The 13,895-nt window shown below is 43.8% G+C and overlaps 1 protein-coding gene across 22 annotated transcripts in view; it reads left to right on the top strand.

Moving 5' to 3' along the window:
- The first annotated feature begins 224 nt into the window (after positions 1–224).
- BCAS1 (brain enriched myelin associated protein 1) overlaps positions 225–13,895 on the top strand; it is a 197,315-nt gene continuing 183,644 nt past the window's right edge. For 14 of the 22 annotated variants that reach the window (XM_069750912.1, XM_069750922.1, XM_069750904.1 and 11 more), the window contains exon 1: positions 227–355. The gene's annotated coding sequence lies outside the window, so the exon portion shown is untranslated. Of the gene's footprint in view, positions 356–13,895 lie in introns of all 22 variants that reach the window. The other 8 variants (XM_069750917.1, XM_069750908.1, XM_069750906.1 and 5 more) reach the window with 4 other exon arrangements.

Here is a 13,895-nt window from a genome sequence, read left to right as displayed (position 1 = left end):
CAGCACAGTTTTTATCATACATGAAAAAAAATCGGATATCTGAATGAGGCCTTACTTACCTGGTTGTCATCCAGTTTTCCCTGAAATGCATATAATTTTGAATGTCTGATGTCCTTTTTATTCACTGGACAGCAGGGGGCGACTGATCTCAGGTAGAAATCCGCACGTGGTCAAAGATGTGTCACTTACCATATATATTTAGCCTAGAGCTGTGAAAACAAAGTGTAGACAGAGAGAAATCAGCGAGCGCTCCACCCTGCGCTCCACCCAGACTGTGATGTTACAGCAGGTAGAGCGACAGGTGAACAGACCCAGCTCCGTACACTGATTCCGCAGGGAGGACTGTCCTCTCCAGGTAAGAACCCAAGATTTATCTTGATTTCCCCTAACATCCGCCTTCCATGCAAAGTTTTCCGTGACCCGAGCTATTTGAGCAAACAATGAATGGAGCAAGAAGCGGGGCAGTGAGTCTACAGGGATGAAGAATTGCGTATATAGCAACCCCATAAACCAGATAAATATCAGAATCACTGAAGGAACAGCAAAATTCCTGTCTGCAGATTATTGAAGCTGCAGGGTATTCACTGAGTCCATCACTGACCTGTGGGGCGGACAGCAGATAGGCTATGTTCACATTCGCGTCTTTGGACGCAGCGTTGTGGACGCGACGCACGTAAAACGCAGGCTTTTTTGATGCATGCGTTCAACCTTTTTTATATATATATATATATATATATATATATATATATATATATATATATATATATATATATATATGGTCTTTTCAGTGTCTAGACACCGTCTATACACTTATCCTATTTATTAATTAAAGAACGCATGCGTCGTACAACGCACAACAATGCAAGCACTTGCGTCTTCTGCGTTGCCAATACACTTCAATGGGGGTTTTGACGCATCAACGACGCAAGTGCGACGCATGCGTTCTTTTAAAAATTTTGGGCGCAGAAAAAAATGCAACATGTTGCGTTTGCCGCGCCCTGCCAGGTGCGCCGAAACGACGCATGCGTCACGAAACGCATGACAATGCATGCCCATGCATCCCCAATGTTAAAGATAGGGACGCATGACGCATGCGTTGTTTTGCGGCGACGACGCTGCGTCCAAAGACGCGAATGTGAACGTACCCATAGAAGGAGGATTCATGGCAGCCTGTGCCTGCTGCTCTATAGGCGGAATACAGGCTGCCATAAGTGGCGTCACTCTTCTGCTGAAGGATTTGCAGAGCGATTAATGGGGAAATTTGCCAAACGCAAAAATGGCGGTTCCAAAATACATGAGATAATTACTGTATTAATAATTCCCTTTTACTGGATATAAGAAGAGCTTAGATGGGACCCAAAAACGTCACCCAGTGGTCGCAGCCAGGATAGGATGCACATAAGGGGGAGATGCTTCCTTCTGCTGATGAATACCTGGTAACAATGGTCACATCACACCACTACTGCTAAATAATAAGTTTTCATCCTGGTAGGGAGATTGGCAGCCTTATGTAGCCACACACAATGATTTTCGTGGCCATTCTGGTGTCCGGTTGTTTTTAGATACAGGAAAGATAGATATATATATTGGTACCGTGTTAGACAGTAGATAGATAGGACTCTCAATTCTAAATATTTTTCGGTTGTTTTTCGGGCATGTGGATTATAATATAACTCAATCAACCATAACAACAAAACTATCGAAAGATGAAAGAGATTGGTGAATAATATCTGATGATGGTGGCAAGCGGTGGGATATAGAAGGCAACAAGTGAGCAGTCAATTTGTGAATTAGATGGCTCAGAAGCTGGAAAAATGGGCAAGTGTAGGGATCCAACGACAGACAAGGACTGAATGGTCAGAGTATCTCCAAAACAGCAGGTCGTGTGGGATGTTCCCAGTAGGTAATGCTTAGTAGATTCCAAAAGAGGGTCAAGGATGGACATGTGTGTGAACTACCCATGCCCGGTGCTCACTCATGTATGTAGGAGATGAGGATGGCCCATCTGCTCCGATCCCACAGACGCTGAAAAACTTACTGCTGACTATGATTGATAGCTCAAAATATATCCATTAACTAGGTTAACCAAAATACCCAGTAATAAGTGAGATTTAATTAGTATAACAATTCACATTTTTATTAATACAAAAAAAATAAAATAAAACAGGTGCTAACACTTGAGGGACACAAATTCTCAAAATAGTTGACATAGATATATGTAAATCTGTAAAAATTGTGGCCATATGTTTGGGACAGGTAATAAATTATTAATAAACTCTTTTTGTTGTGGTACAGATCCTGTTGTGTTTGTTCAATTACTAGGTTAAATAGCCCTTATACTAGATTAAATTGATGAAATAATTTTCAAAAAACAGGACCAAGGTATTTATATAGGAATATTCATTTGAAAGTCTAGCGGTACAATATTCATGGTATCAGGCAATGAAACTGTCCCTGGGTCCAGTGAGATGCAGCTCTACGTCCCAATATTCTATCCGATGGCTTGTTTGACAGGTAAATAGGTCTTAACACCTTTCCATTAGGGCCATTATTGCACTTTAAGCATTTAAAGCACCTTTGGTTCATCCATGAACTCAGAAAATGAATATATAAAAAAAAAGATTTAATTTTTAATTATGAGGACCATTTTACTATGTCTCCCCCGCAGCACGGGGGGTATAGGTGTAAAGGGTATTCTGGATGGTCTCCATACATTTCAGAAATGCTTTTCTATTTTTTCATTAATGAAAATGATAATGAACTAACACCTTAATGATAATATATATAATGTGTTTCATTGTATGATACCACAAATATTGTGCTGCTAAACTGCTAAACTAGGGCAATTGAACAAACACAATTGAAACACAACAAAAAGAGTTAAAGAATAATTTATTACCTGTCCCAAACCTATGACCACATTTTATATAGATTTATATATTTATCTATGTAAAATATATTGAGAATTTTTGTCCCTCATGTGCTAGCACCTTTGCTGTTTTAATTTATTTTTTAACAATGTAGTAATAGAAAATTTGAATTGTTAGGCCTGGGTCACACTTGCGACTCGCGGGAGTCTCTCGGATCAATACTCTGCACTGCTGCCGACACTCGGGACCAGAGCATTCAGTTGCATAGAAATACATGCAGCAGCAAACTCCGGTCCTGAGTGCCGGCGGCAGTGCCGGGTATTGATGCGCGAGTTTCTCGCATTGCACTCGCAAGTGTGACCCTCGCCTTATACTAATTAAATCTCACTTCTTATTACTGGGTATTTTGGTTACCCTAGTTTATGGATATATTTTGATTGATCTGAAGTGTATACCCATTGATTGGATCATTGACTTTTTGTGATTATATGATAGATAAGTATCAGGACACACACGCAGCTTGTTGTGTATAGAGCAGAGTAGCCAAAGACCAGCCATAGTGTGTCCATGCTGACCTCTGTCCACCATGGAAAGCGCCTACAATGTTCATGCAAGCATCAGAACCGGGCCAGTGAGCAATGGAAGATGTTCTGTTGTGATGAGACACGACTTCATGTGAATTCTGTTAATTACCTGGAGAAGAGATGGCACTAAGATAAAAGATGGGAAAGAGAAACTGAAGTGTAATGTTCTGTGAAGTGTTCTGCAGGGAAAGTTTGGTTCATGGTCTAAAAAGGTCAGGTGTAGCAGTGACAAGACATAATGTGTCTTCTCAAAAAATGAAAACGACTCAGAATAATATAGACTCCAAGCAAAAATGGCACCCTTTTTAGAGACCTATGCAGTAAGTGTACCTCCTTTGTGCTCTCATATCGCAATTATGTTTTTGAACACCTATATAGTAATAACACATACTGTTGTGACCCCAGAAGTTAAAAAGTAATAACACCCCCTAGAAAATAATTATCACCCTTGTTGCTCCTTACAAAAAAAAAATTCCTCTGTCTGCCCTCGAGTAAGAAGTAATGCCCTCAATATTCCTCACACACAATAACAATTCCCACTTTGTGCCCCTAATACAAAATAGTGCCCTCTTCTTCTTTTCCAAAGAAAAAAATACAACTTGTACTGACCCTACGCTGATCACATAAAGCTTAAAGGGGTTGTCCAGTACTAGAACAACCCCTTCTTGATCAAAATGTTTGGTCCCATAAAATAATAAAGTTTACACTCACCGGCGCCGCTCCCGCGGTGTCATCACTCACTCTCCCTGGGTTCTCATGCAATTGTTGTGACGGCGCCCAATCTGCTGTCACTATCCCAACCTTTGGACAAATTGAAGAGGAAGTCTGGGTTGCAGCTGATCTCAGACTTCCTCTTCCTCCTAAATTTGATAGGAGGCAGGGACAGTGACACCAGCTCTGATTGGGTGCCAGCATCATGTGTCACAACAACAGCACAGAAGCCCGGGGAGACTGAGTGCCGACACCGTGGGAACAGCGCCAGCACGGGAGCGAAGTATAAGCTTGCACAGCAGCCTTGCAGCGCTGGAGTCCTGGGTTCAAGCCCCACTAAGGACAACATCTGCAAAGAGTTTGTATGTTCTCTCCGTGTTTGCGTGGGTTTCCTCCGGGTACTCCGGTTTCCTCCCACATTCCAAAGACATACTGATAGGGAATTTAGATTGTGAGCCCCATTGGGGACAGTGACAATAATGTGTGCAAAACTGTAAAGCGCTGAGGAATATGTTAGCGCTATATAACAAATAAATAAATAAATAAATAAAATAAATAAGCTTCATTATGAGAAGATTTTGTCCAATAATGGACAATTTCTTTAAAGTCTGGGTCATATGCCAAGGACCATTACACACTTTCATTGCAGTGGTGTCCTTTAATAGCAGAATAATGCCCCTAACACACTAACACAATGATTGTTCAGGAATGGTTTGAAGAGTATGCCAAACCTTTCAAGGTGTTGACTTGTCCACAAATTCCCCATATCTCAATCTGATCAATTAAGTTCACACCTCACATCTCGCAGGACTTAAGGTACCGTCACATTTAGCGACGCTGCAGCGATCCAGACAACGATTCCGATCGCTGCAGCGTCGCTGTTTGGTCGCTGGAGAGCTGTCACACAGACAGCTCTCCAGCGACCAACGATGCCGGTCCCCTGGTAACCAGGGTAAACATCGGCTTACTAAGCGCAGGGCCGCGCTTAGTAACCCGATGTTTACCCTGGTTACCAGCGTAAACGTAAAAAAAAAAACACTACATACTTACATTCCGGTGTTTGTCCCCTGGCGCTCTGCTTCCTGCACTGACTGTGAGTGCCGGCCGGAAAGCACAGCGGTGACGTCACCACTGTGCTCTGCTTTCCGGCTGGCGGGCGCTCACAGTGAAGAGAAGCAGAGCGCCGGAGGACAGACAGCGGAAAGTAAGTATGTAGTGTTTGTTTTTCTTTAATTTTACGCTGGTAACCAGGGTAAACATCGGGTTACTAAGCGCGGCCCTGCGCTTAGTAACCCGATGTTTACCCTGGTTACCAGTGAAGACATCGCTGAATCGGCGTCACACACGCCGATTCAGCGATGTCTGCAGGGAGTCCAGCGACAAAATAAAGTGCTGGACTTTCTGCACCGACCAACGATGGCACAGCAGGATCCTGATCGCTGCTGCGTGTCAAACTGAACGATATCGCTAGCCAGGACGCTGCAACGTCACAGATCGCTAGCGATATCGTTCAGTGTGACGGTACCTTTAGCTAATGACTCAGTGACAGATTCCACAGGACACCTTCAGGGGTCTTGCATAGTTGATGCCTTGGTGGGTAAGGGCTCATTAAAATGTCAGTTATTTTCTGGCACAAAAAATAAACGGTCCAAGTTTCATCAGAGTTTTGTCCAAGTTTCACTAGCTTTTCTTGGATGCTCAGAAAATATATTTTTCTCCAGCTTCTGCTATCAGTCTGAGAAAAATAGCACACAGATGCACCAGAGGCTGAGAGTGTCCTCTATATGTACAATGTCAGAATTGGATAGACCTACAGTGGCATGTAAAAGGTTGCGCACCCCTGTTAAAATTATTTTTATTGCGAACAGTTAAGCAATGTGAGGTGAAATGATCTGCAAAAGGCCTAAAATTATAGATGACACATTTCCTTTGTATTTTAGGCAAAAAAAATATAATGTAATTTTGTACATTTTAAAAATTACAAAAAGGAAAATGGGCTAATGCAAACGTTTGAGCCCCTTTGGAGATTTGTGTGCTCGGATAACTTTGACCAAGGTTTCAGACCTTAATTAGCCTGTTTGGGTTATGGCTTGCTCACCATTATCATTAGGAAAAGCCAGGTGATGGAAGTTTCCCATCTTTATTAAAACCCAGCCTTCTCTAACCTTGTGCCAAAAAACAGCAGCCATGAGTTCTTCAAAGCAGCTTCTTAGCACTCTGAAAATGAAAATGGTGGAGACCCACAAAACCTGATAAAGCTTAAGTCACACTAAACGACTTACCAACGATCACGACCAGCGATACGACCTGGCCGTGATCGTTGGTAAGTCGTTGTGTGGTCGCTGGGGAGCTGTCACACAGACAGCTCTCTCCAGCGACCAACGATCAGGGGAACGACTTCGGCATCGTTGAAACTGTCTTCAACGATGCCGAAGTCCCCCTGCAGCACCCGGGTAACCAGTATAAACATCGGGTTACTAAGTGCAGGGTCGCGCTTAGTAACCCGTTATTTACCCTGGTTACCATTGTAAAAGTAAAAAAAAAAAACACTACATACTCACATTCTGATGTCTGTCACGTCCCCCGCCGGCGTCCACAGGGTCTGCGTCACCGCTGTGCTCTGCTTTACGGCCGGCGCTGACACAGTGCAGGGAAGCTCTCGGCCGGAGCGCGTGCATTAGCAGCGCTCCTGCCGAAAGCAGTTTTAACCCTGTGGATGCCAGGGGACGTGACAAATATCAGAATGTGAGTATGTACTTTTTTTTTTTTTACTTTTACAATGATAACCAGGGTAAATATCGGGTTACTAAGCACGGCCCTGCGCTTAGTATCCTGATATTTACCCTGGTTACAAGTGAACACATCGCTGGATCGGCGTCACACACGACGATCCAGCGATGACAGCGGGTGATCAGCGACCAAAAAAAGGTCCTGATCATTCCCCAACGACCAACGATCTCCCAGCAGGGGCCTGATCGTTGGTCGCTGTCACACATAACAAGATCATTAGCGGGATCGTTGCTACGTCATCAAAAGCGTGACGTTGCAACGATATCGTTAACGATATCGTTATGTGTGACTCCAGCTTTAGCCTTTAAGAAGATAGCAGGAACAGTGGAGGTCTTGATAAGGTCTGGAAGACCAAGCAAAATTTCAGTGAGGGCTGCTAGTAAGATTGCAAATGGGGTAAATCAGAACCCCTGCAAAAGACTGCAATAGACCTTCAGAAAGATTAGCAGATTCTGGAGTTGGAGTATATTTTTCTACTGTTCGGAGGCACCTGCACAAATATGGCCTTCATGGAAGAGTCATCAGAAGAAAACTTAATCTACGGCCTTACCATACAATTCAGCATCAGAAGCATGCAAAAGAACATCTAAACAAACCTGATTCATTTTGAAAACAAGTCCTGGGGACAGATGAGTTTAGAATAGAACACTTTGGTCACAATGATCAAAGGTATACATAGAGAAAAAGGGTCACAGAATTTCAGGAAAAGAACATGTCACTAACCATTAAGGATGGGGTGGCTCAATCATTGTTTGGGGTTGTGGTACAGCCAGTGGCGTAACTACCGCGGTCGCAGCGGTCGCCATTGCGACGGGGCCCGGGCTGGTCAGGGGCCCTCCGCCCGGCAGGTCAGAGGCACCGGCCGACACCATGTTGCAGTGCAGGAGGAGATCCCTCCGCACGGCAACAGTCCCAGGCGTATCTAGGGGGAGGGGGCAGCCGGGGTATGGGAGAGGAACTTGGAAGCAGCTCCAGTCAGTCAGCACTGTGAGACTGTGACAGCGTCTCCTGCTCTGAGCCCCGGGACTGAAGGGGAGAGCGGGGGAGGGGCGGGACATGACAGCGGTGTGCAAGCAGGAGAAGCTGAGGAGCTGCAGGTTAATATCAGCCTCCCCTTTACCAGAGAGGAGTGTGAGATGTGTGTATGAGCTGGTGTGTTTGTGTGTGATATCTATAGTGTGTGTGTGTTATATGTGTGTGTGTGTGTGTGTCTTATCTGTAGTGCATGTGTGTGATATCTGTAGTGCGTGTGTTATATATGTAGTGTGTGTATGATATCTGTAGTGTGTGATATCTGTAGTGTGTGTGTGTGATATCTGTAGTGTGTGTGTGTTTGTGAGATATCTGTAGTGTGTGTGTGTGTGTGTGTGTGTGTTTGAGATATCTGTAGTGTGTGTGTGTGTGTGTGTGTGTTTGTGAGATATCTGTTGTGTGTGTGTGTGTGTGTGTGTGTGATATCTGAAGTGTGTGATATCTGTAGTGTGTGTGAGACAGGGGCGTAACTACGACAGACTGGCAAGTCAGGGGCCCGATAGGTCAGAGGCACCCGACTCCCCCCGTCGCAGCCGCCGCAGTGAACTATACCGGCATTTATGATGCCGGTACAGTTCAAAGCAATGATGGAGGAGAGAGCGTCAGCTGATGCTCCCTCTCCCATCATTCCCTTCTGCCTCTGACACTGCGGGTGCGTGATGACATCACTTCATCGCGCACCCGCTGTGTGTGGGGCCCAGGCAGTGCAGCATCTGCACAGGTGATGGTGGCTGCCATATTGGCAAAGCCTGTGGCGGCTGCTGGGACCGGGAACAGGTGGTTCCGGAGCTAGTGGGGGGCACGTGGACCAAGCCGCCCAGGAGGGGGATGCCGCAGCGGCTCAGCCATATGGAGGATCCGGGGATGAACATGGAGGTGTACGGGACCGGCGGTGTGTCTGCTGCCCGTGTGTCGCCGTCTCGGGCAGCCCCGTTTCCTCCCTGCTGTCCCGTGCCCCATGTCCTAGTAGGTCCCCAGGTTCAGGTCATGGTGCTCCTCTGGGCTCCCCGTACACACCTTGTTCCTCCTCCCCTGGTCTCCCAATGCTCCTCATCTCCCATGCCCTGAGTCCTCCTGCACCCCCCATGCATTCCCTGCCCCTTGTCCCCGTGTGACTCGTCTGCCCTGCTCTCAAGTCTCCCCTGTCCCCTTTCTCACCGTGTGTTCTCCATCTACCCTGTCCTTGTAATCCCTGTGCCCCCTTCTTCCCTCCTCCCAAGTCTCCCCCCCCCCCATCTTCCTCTGTCCCCTTGCGTCCCTATCTACTCTGCCCTCGGAGTCCCCTTGTGTCCTCTTGTGCCTGTCTCCATTGCACCCTAGTCCCCGTGTGTCCCATTGTGCCCTTCTCCCCTTCCTCTTAGTCCCTATGAGTCCCCTTGTGCTTCTATCACTTGTCCCCGTGTGTAGCCTTGTGTCAGTGTCCCTTGCCCACTAGTCCCTGTGTGTCCCCTTGCGCCTGTCTCCCTTGTCCCCTTATGCTTGTGTTCCTTGTCCCCGTGTGCCAGTTTTCCTTGCCCATTAGTCCCTGTGTGTCCCCTTCTCAGTCTCCCTGGCCAACTAGTCCCTGTGTGTCCCCTTGTGCCAGTCTCCCTTGTCCCCTTGTGTCAGTCTCCCTTGCCCACTAGTCCCCTTGTAACCTTCTCCCCTGCCTCCTAGCCCCCATGTGTCCCCTTGTGCCTGTCTTCCTTGCTCCCTAGCCCCCCTATGTTACCATTGTGCCTGTCTCCCCTACTTCCCTTGTGTCCTTGTCCCCTGCCCCCTAGTCACCATTTGCTCATGTCTTTCTCACTGCCCCTGTATAGAGGGGCTGCATTACACTGTGAGGGGGGCTGCATTATATTCTATGGGGGTTACATTGTATTGTATGGCAGGGCTGCAGTATACTCTGTGGGGTGGCTGTATTATACTATATGTGGGCTGCATTATACTGAATAGAGGACTATGGGGAATATATTATACTATATGAAGAACTATGGTCCATCATACTATGGGAAGTGAATTGTACAACATGGATGGCGGTGCATTATACTATATGGAGCACTATGAGGAGTGTATTATACTATATGGAGGACTGAGCAGTGTATTTTAATATATGGAGGACTATGTGGAGTGTATAATACTAAATAGAGGACTGAGGAGTGTATTATACTATATGGAGGACTATGAGGGGTGCATTATACTATATGGAGCACTATGAGGAGTGTATTATACTATATGGAGGACTGAGCAGTGTATTTTAATATATGGAGGACTATGTGGAGTGTATAATACTAAATGGAGGACTGAGGAGTGTATTATACTATATGGAGGACTATGAGGGGTGCATTATACTATATGGAGGACTGAGCAGTGTATTATACTATATGGAGCACTACGAAGAGTGTATTATGCTATATGGAGGACTATGAGGAGTGTATTTTAATATACGGAGGAGTGTATTATACTATATGGAGGACTGAGGAGTGTACAATACTATATGGGGGACTATGGGGAGTGTATTATACTATCAGGAGTACTATGGGGGTGCATTATACTTCTCATGTGGATCCCATGACTTCTATGTTAGCCCCTGATGAGTATAATGGTTTATTTTCTTTTATACATTACATAACAATGGCAGTACGGGGGACAAGTATATGCCAGGATGGGGCACTGGATAGTTATGCAACTGAGGTCACACTATACAACTTTGCAATAAAGCTATCGTGTGCAATATTAATAGGGAAAATGTGAATTTGGGTGGAAAATATTTTGGCATGGTGGGGGGCCCCATTTGAAAGTTCGCACCGGGGCCCATAACTTTGTAGTTACGCCACTGGGTACAGCCAATGGCACTGGGAACATTTTGACAGGTAAAGGGAAGAATGATTTAATGAAATTTCAACAAATTCTTGATGCAAGCATAACACAATCTGTAAGAAGCTGAAGATGAAAACAGGATGGCTTCTACAAATGGATAATGATTGTAAAAACACATCAAAATGGACTGCCTCAAAAGGCGTAAACTGAAGGTTTTACAATGGCCCTCACAGTCCCCTGATCTGAACATCATGAATGGATGAAAATCCCTCAACAAAAATCGAATGACTCTTGCCTGGCTACAAAATGTGTTTACAAGCTGTGATACTTTCAAAAGGAGGTGCTACTAGGTCTAACGATGCAGGGTGTCTGAACTTTTGTATCGGTGCATTGTCCTGTTTTCTGATTTTTAAAATGTAAAAGATGAAAACATATATTTTTTTTACTTAAAAACAAAACAAAAAAGTGAATGTGTCATCATTAATGTTATGCCTTTTAGAGACAGGAAAGAAATATATCTTGGTACCGTGTTAGCCAGTTAGCCACTTGTGCTAAAGGGGAATTTCAAATCCCAGAGAGACAGGAGAATCTGGGAATATAAACTGATGACGACCTTTGACACTCTAAATGCAGGAATGAATGTGTCACACGGATTTATGTCTTTTTACATCAACTAAGGAACTTGCCCCTCAGACCATGAAGGGTCACCACAACAGAGACCCTAATCACAGGACAATAAAACAATCCTTATCTAAGAATTGGCCCAATACTTCTGGACGTAACTGTTTATAACCCATGGTAATTCTGCTTCATGTCACCTGGCTTATCCATGTTTTTTTTTCCCTTTTTTTTTTCTATACTATGTTGTGCATGAATATGTGATTCTTCAGAATTTGTTTTAGTCTTTGCCTGATGAAGAGACGTATGTAGTCTCGAAAGCTTGCAATTTATTACCATCTTTTCAGTTGGCGATTAAAGGTATCAACCACTGAGAACTCTCAATTCTAAATATATGCCTTTTAGAGATCATTTCATCAACTTGCTTAACTGTTCACAATAACATTAATTTTGCCCACACTTTTACACGCCGCTTTATAGTATGTACATTGTCAGATTAATACTAACCAATATACAGTGTCAGACTAAGAGTGACCAACATAGAGTGTCAGACTGGGATTATCCTACATGCTGTGACAGACAGAGTAACGGAGATAGAATGTCAGATTGAGGGTCACCTATTTACAGTTCTACGCCATGTTCACACGTTCAGTATTTGGTCAGTATTTTACATCAGTATGTGTAATCTCACATAGGGTCTAATCACACAAAAATAAGAATGACTATGACCATGGTACTAATGTAAAACACCAGTTTATTAGAAAATAATTCTCTTAAAAAACAACATTAAAAAGAGGGTACTAGACCACACACATAAGGGACAAAAAAAATACCATAGGCTAAACCCAAACAGTGGGCCAAAATCTGAGTATGGAGTCAATAACAATGATACACATCCCATACAGGCATAACACCCTTAGAAAGTAATAGATGTAAAGAAGAAACCATCTAATTTATAAGTACTTTGCAGTATCTATGTTCTATTTGAGGTAAGCAAATGCTAGTCCTCTAGTATCATACATGGTTCTAACTGTCATACATAGTTCTAAAAATAATAAACCATTAGGTGCAGAGAAAAGGGTGAACTACCTGTAAGTGGGCCACACGGGTGAATGCCTCGGCGTCCCTCTGCCCTCTGCCCTCTGCCCTGACGCACGTTTCGCACTGCTTCTTCGGGAGTTCACCCTTTTCTCTGCACCTAATGGTTTATTATTTTTAGAACTATGTATGACAGTTAGAACCATGTATGATACTAGAGGACTAGCATTTGCTTACCTCAAATAGAACATAGATACTGCAAAGTACTTATAAATTAGATGGTTTCTTCTTTACATCTATTACTTTTTAAGGGTGTTATGCCTGTATGGGATGTGTATCATTGTTATTGACTCCATACTCAGATTTTGGCCCACTGTTTGGGTTTAGCCTATGGTATTTTTTTTGTCCCTTATGTGTGTGGTCCAGTACCCTCTTTTTAAAGTTGTTTTTTAAGAGAATTATTTTCTAATAAACTGGTGTTTTACATTAGTACCATGGTCATAGTCATTCTTATTTTTGTGTGATTAGACCCTATGTGAGATTATAGTTGTTATGGTACAAGTCCCCCTGAGGGGTAGGACATTGACTCTAACTTACTGAGCGTATTATTGTGAATATATCAGTATGTGTAAGTCTGAATCAAGAGAGGAACAATCAGAGGAAAAGTATAATAGAAACATGTCGCCACTTCTGCATTTTTCACACACTTCTGGTTTTACCTTACAAACACTGGTGTAAAAACTCACCAAATACTGAACGTGTGAATGTGGCCATAGAGTGGGGGAAGACAGTAGTAGTCGAAGATCATGAGGGCACCACAGCATTCATTGCATTGTTACGACACAATGTGATATATTAGCTATGGTGTTCTGTGCATACTCCGTCTGCTTTTCCCACCTCAGCATCTAAGTAGCTTTTGCAAAGAATGGTCTTGTGATAGACATGTCGGGAAGCTATGCCGTGCTGCACTTACATCCTCTGGATTATTTATGAATGCATCTCTATGGTATATGCTGTACATGTTCTATGCAGGTTACCTTTAAGAAGAAAGAAAGAAGAACTGTGTCAGACACAAAATGTACTTTTAGTAAATCATTTAAAAATATTTAGTACATGCCATTAATGGGAGAGGTTGTAGATCACAGGCTGAGAGCACGGCATGGACTTTTCCTGGTTTATGATCTGCACACATTTTGTATTTATATCACAGTTTCAACTGCTGAACATAACTATAGCCCACCTTGCACCCATAATATGCCAAAAGAGTGTCCTCCTGTCCTATACAACGGCATACATATTATTACTGTATAGGAAAGCTCAGTTTTTTACCCTAACCTATACAGGGAAAATATATACAGCACAGTATGCACATTTTTTACAGTAAGGAGTCAATGGCGATCATATGGCACTCCCAAAGAGAAAGTCTAAGGGTACCGTCACACACTGCCATTTC

Source organism: Ranitomeya imitator, chromosome 2, assembly GCF_032444005.1.
Source record: "Ranitomeya imitator isolate aRanImi1 chromosome 2, aRanImi1.pri, whole genome shotgun sequence".
NCBI lineage: Eukaryota > Metazoa > Chordata > Amphibia > Anura > Dendrobatidae > Ranitomeya > Ranitomeya imitator.
Note: the sequence above shows the minus strand (reverse complement) of the source record. Positions and strands in the feature narration are given on the sequence as shown.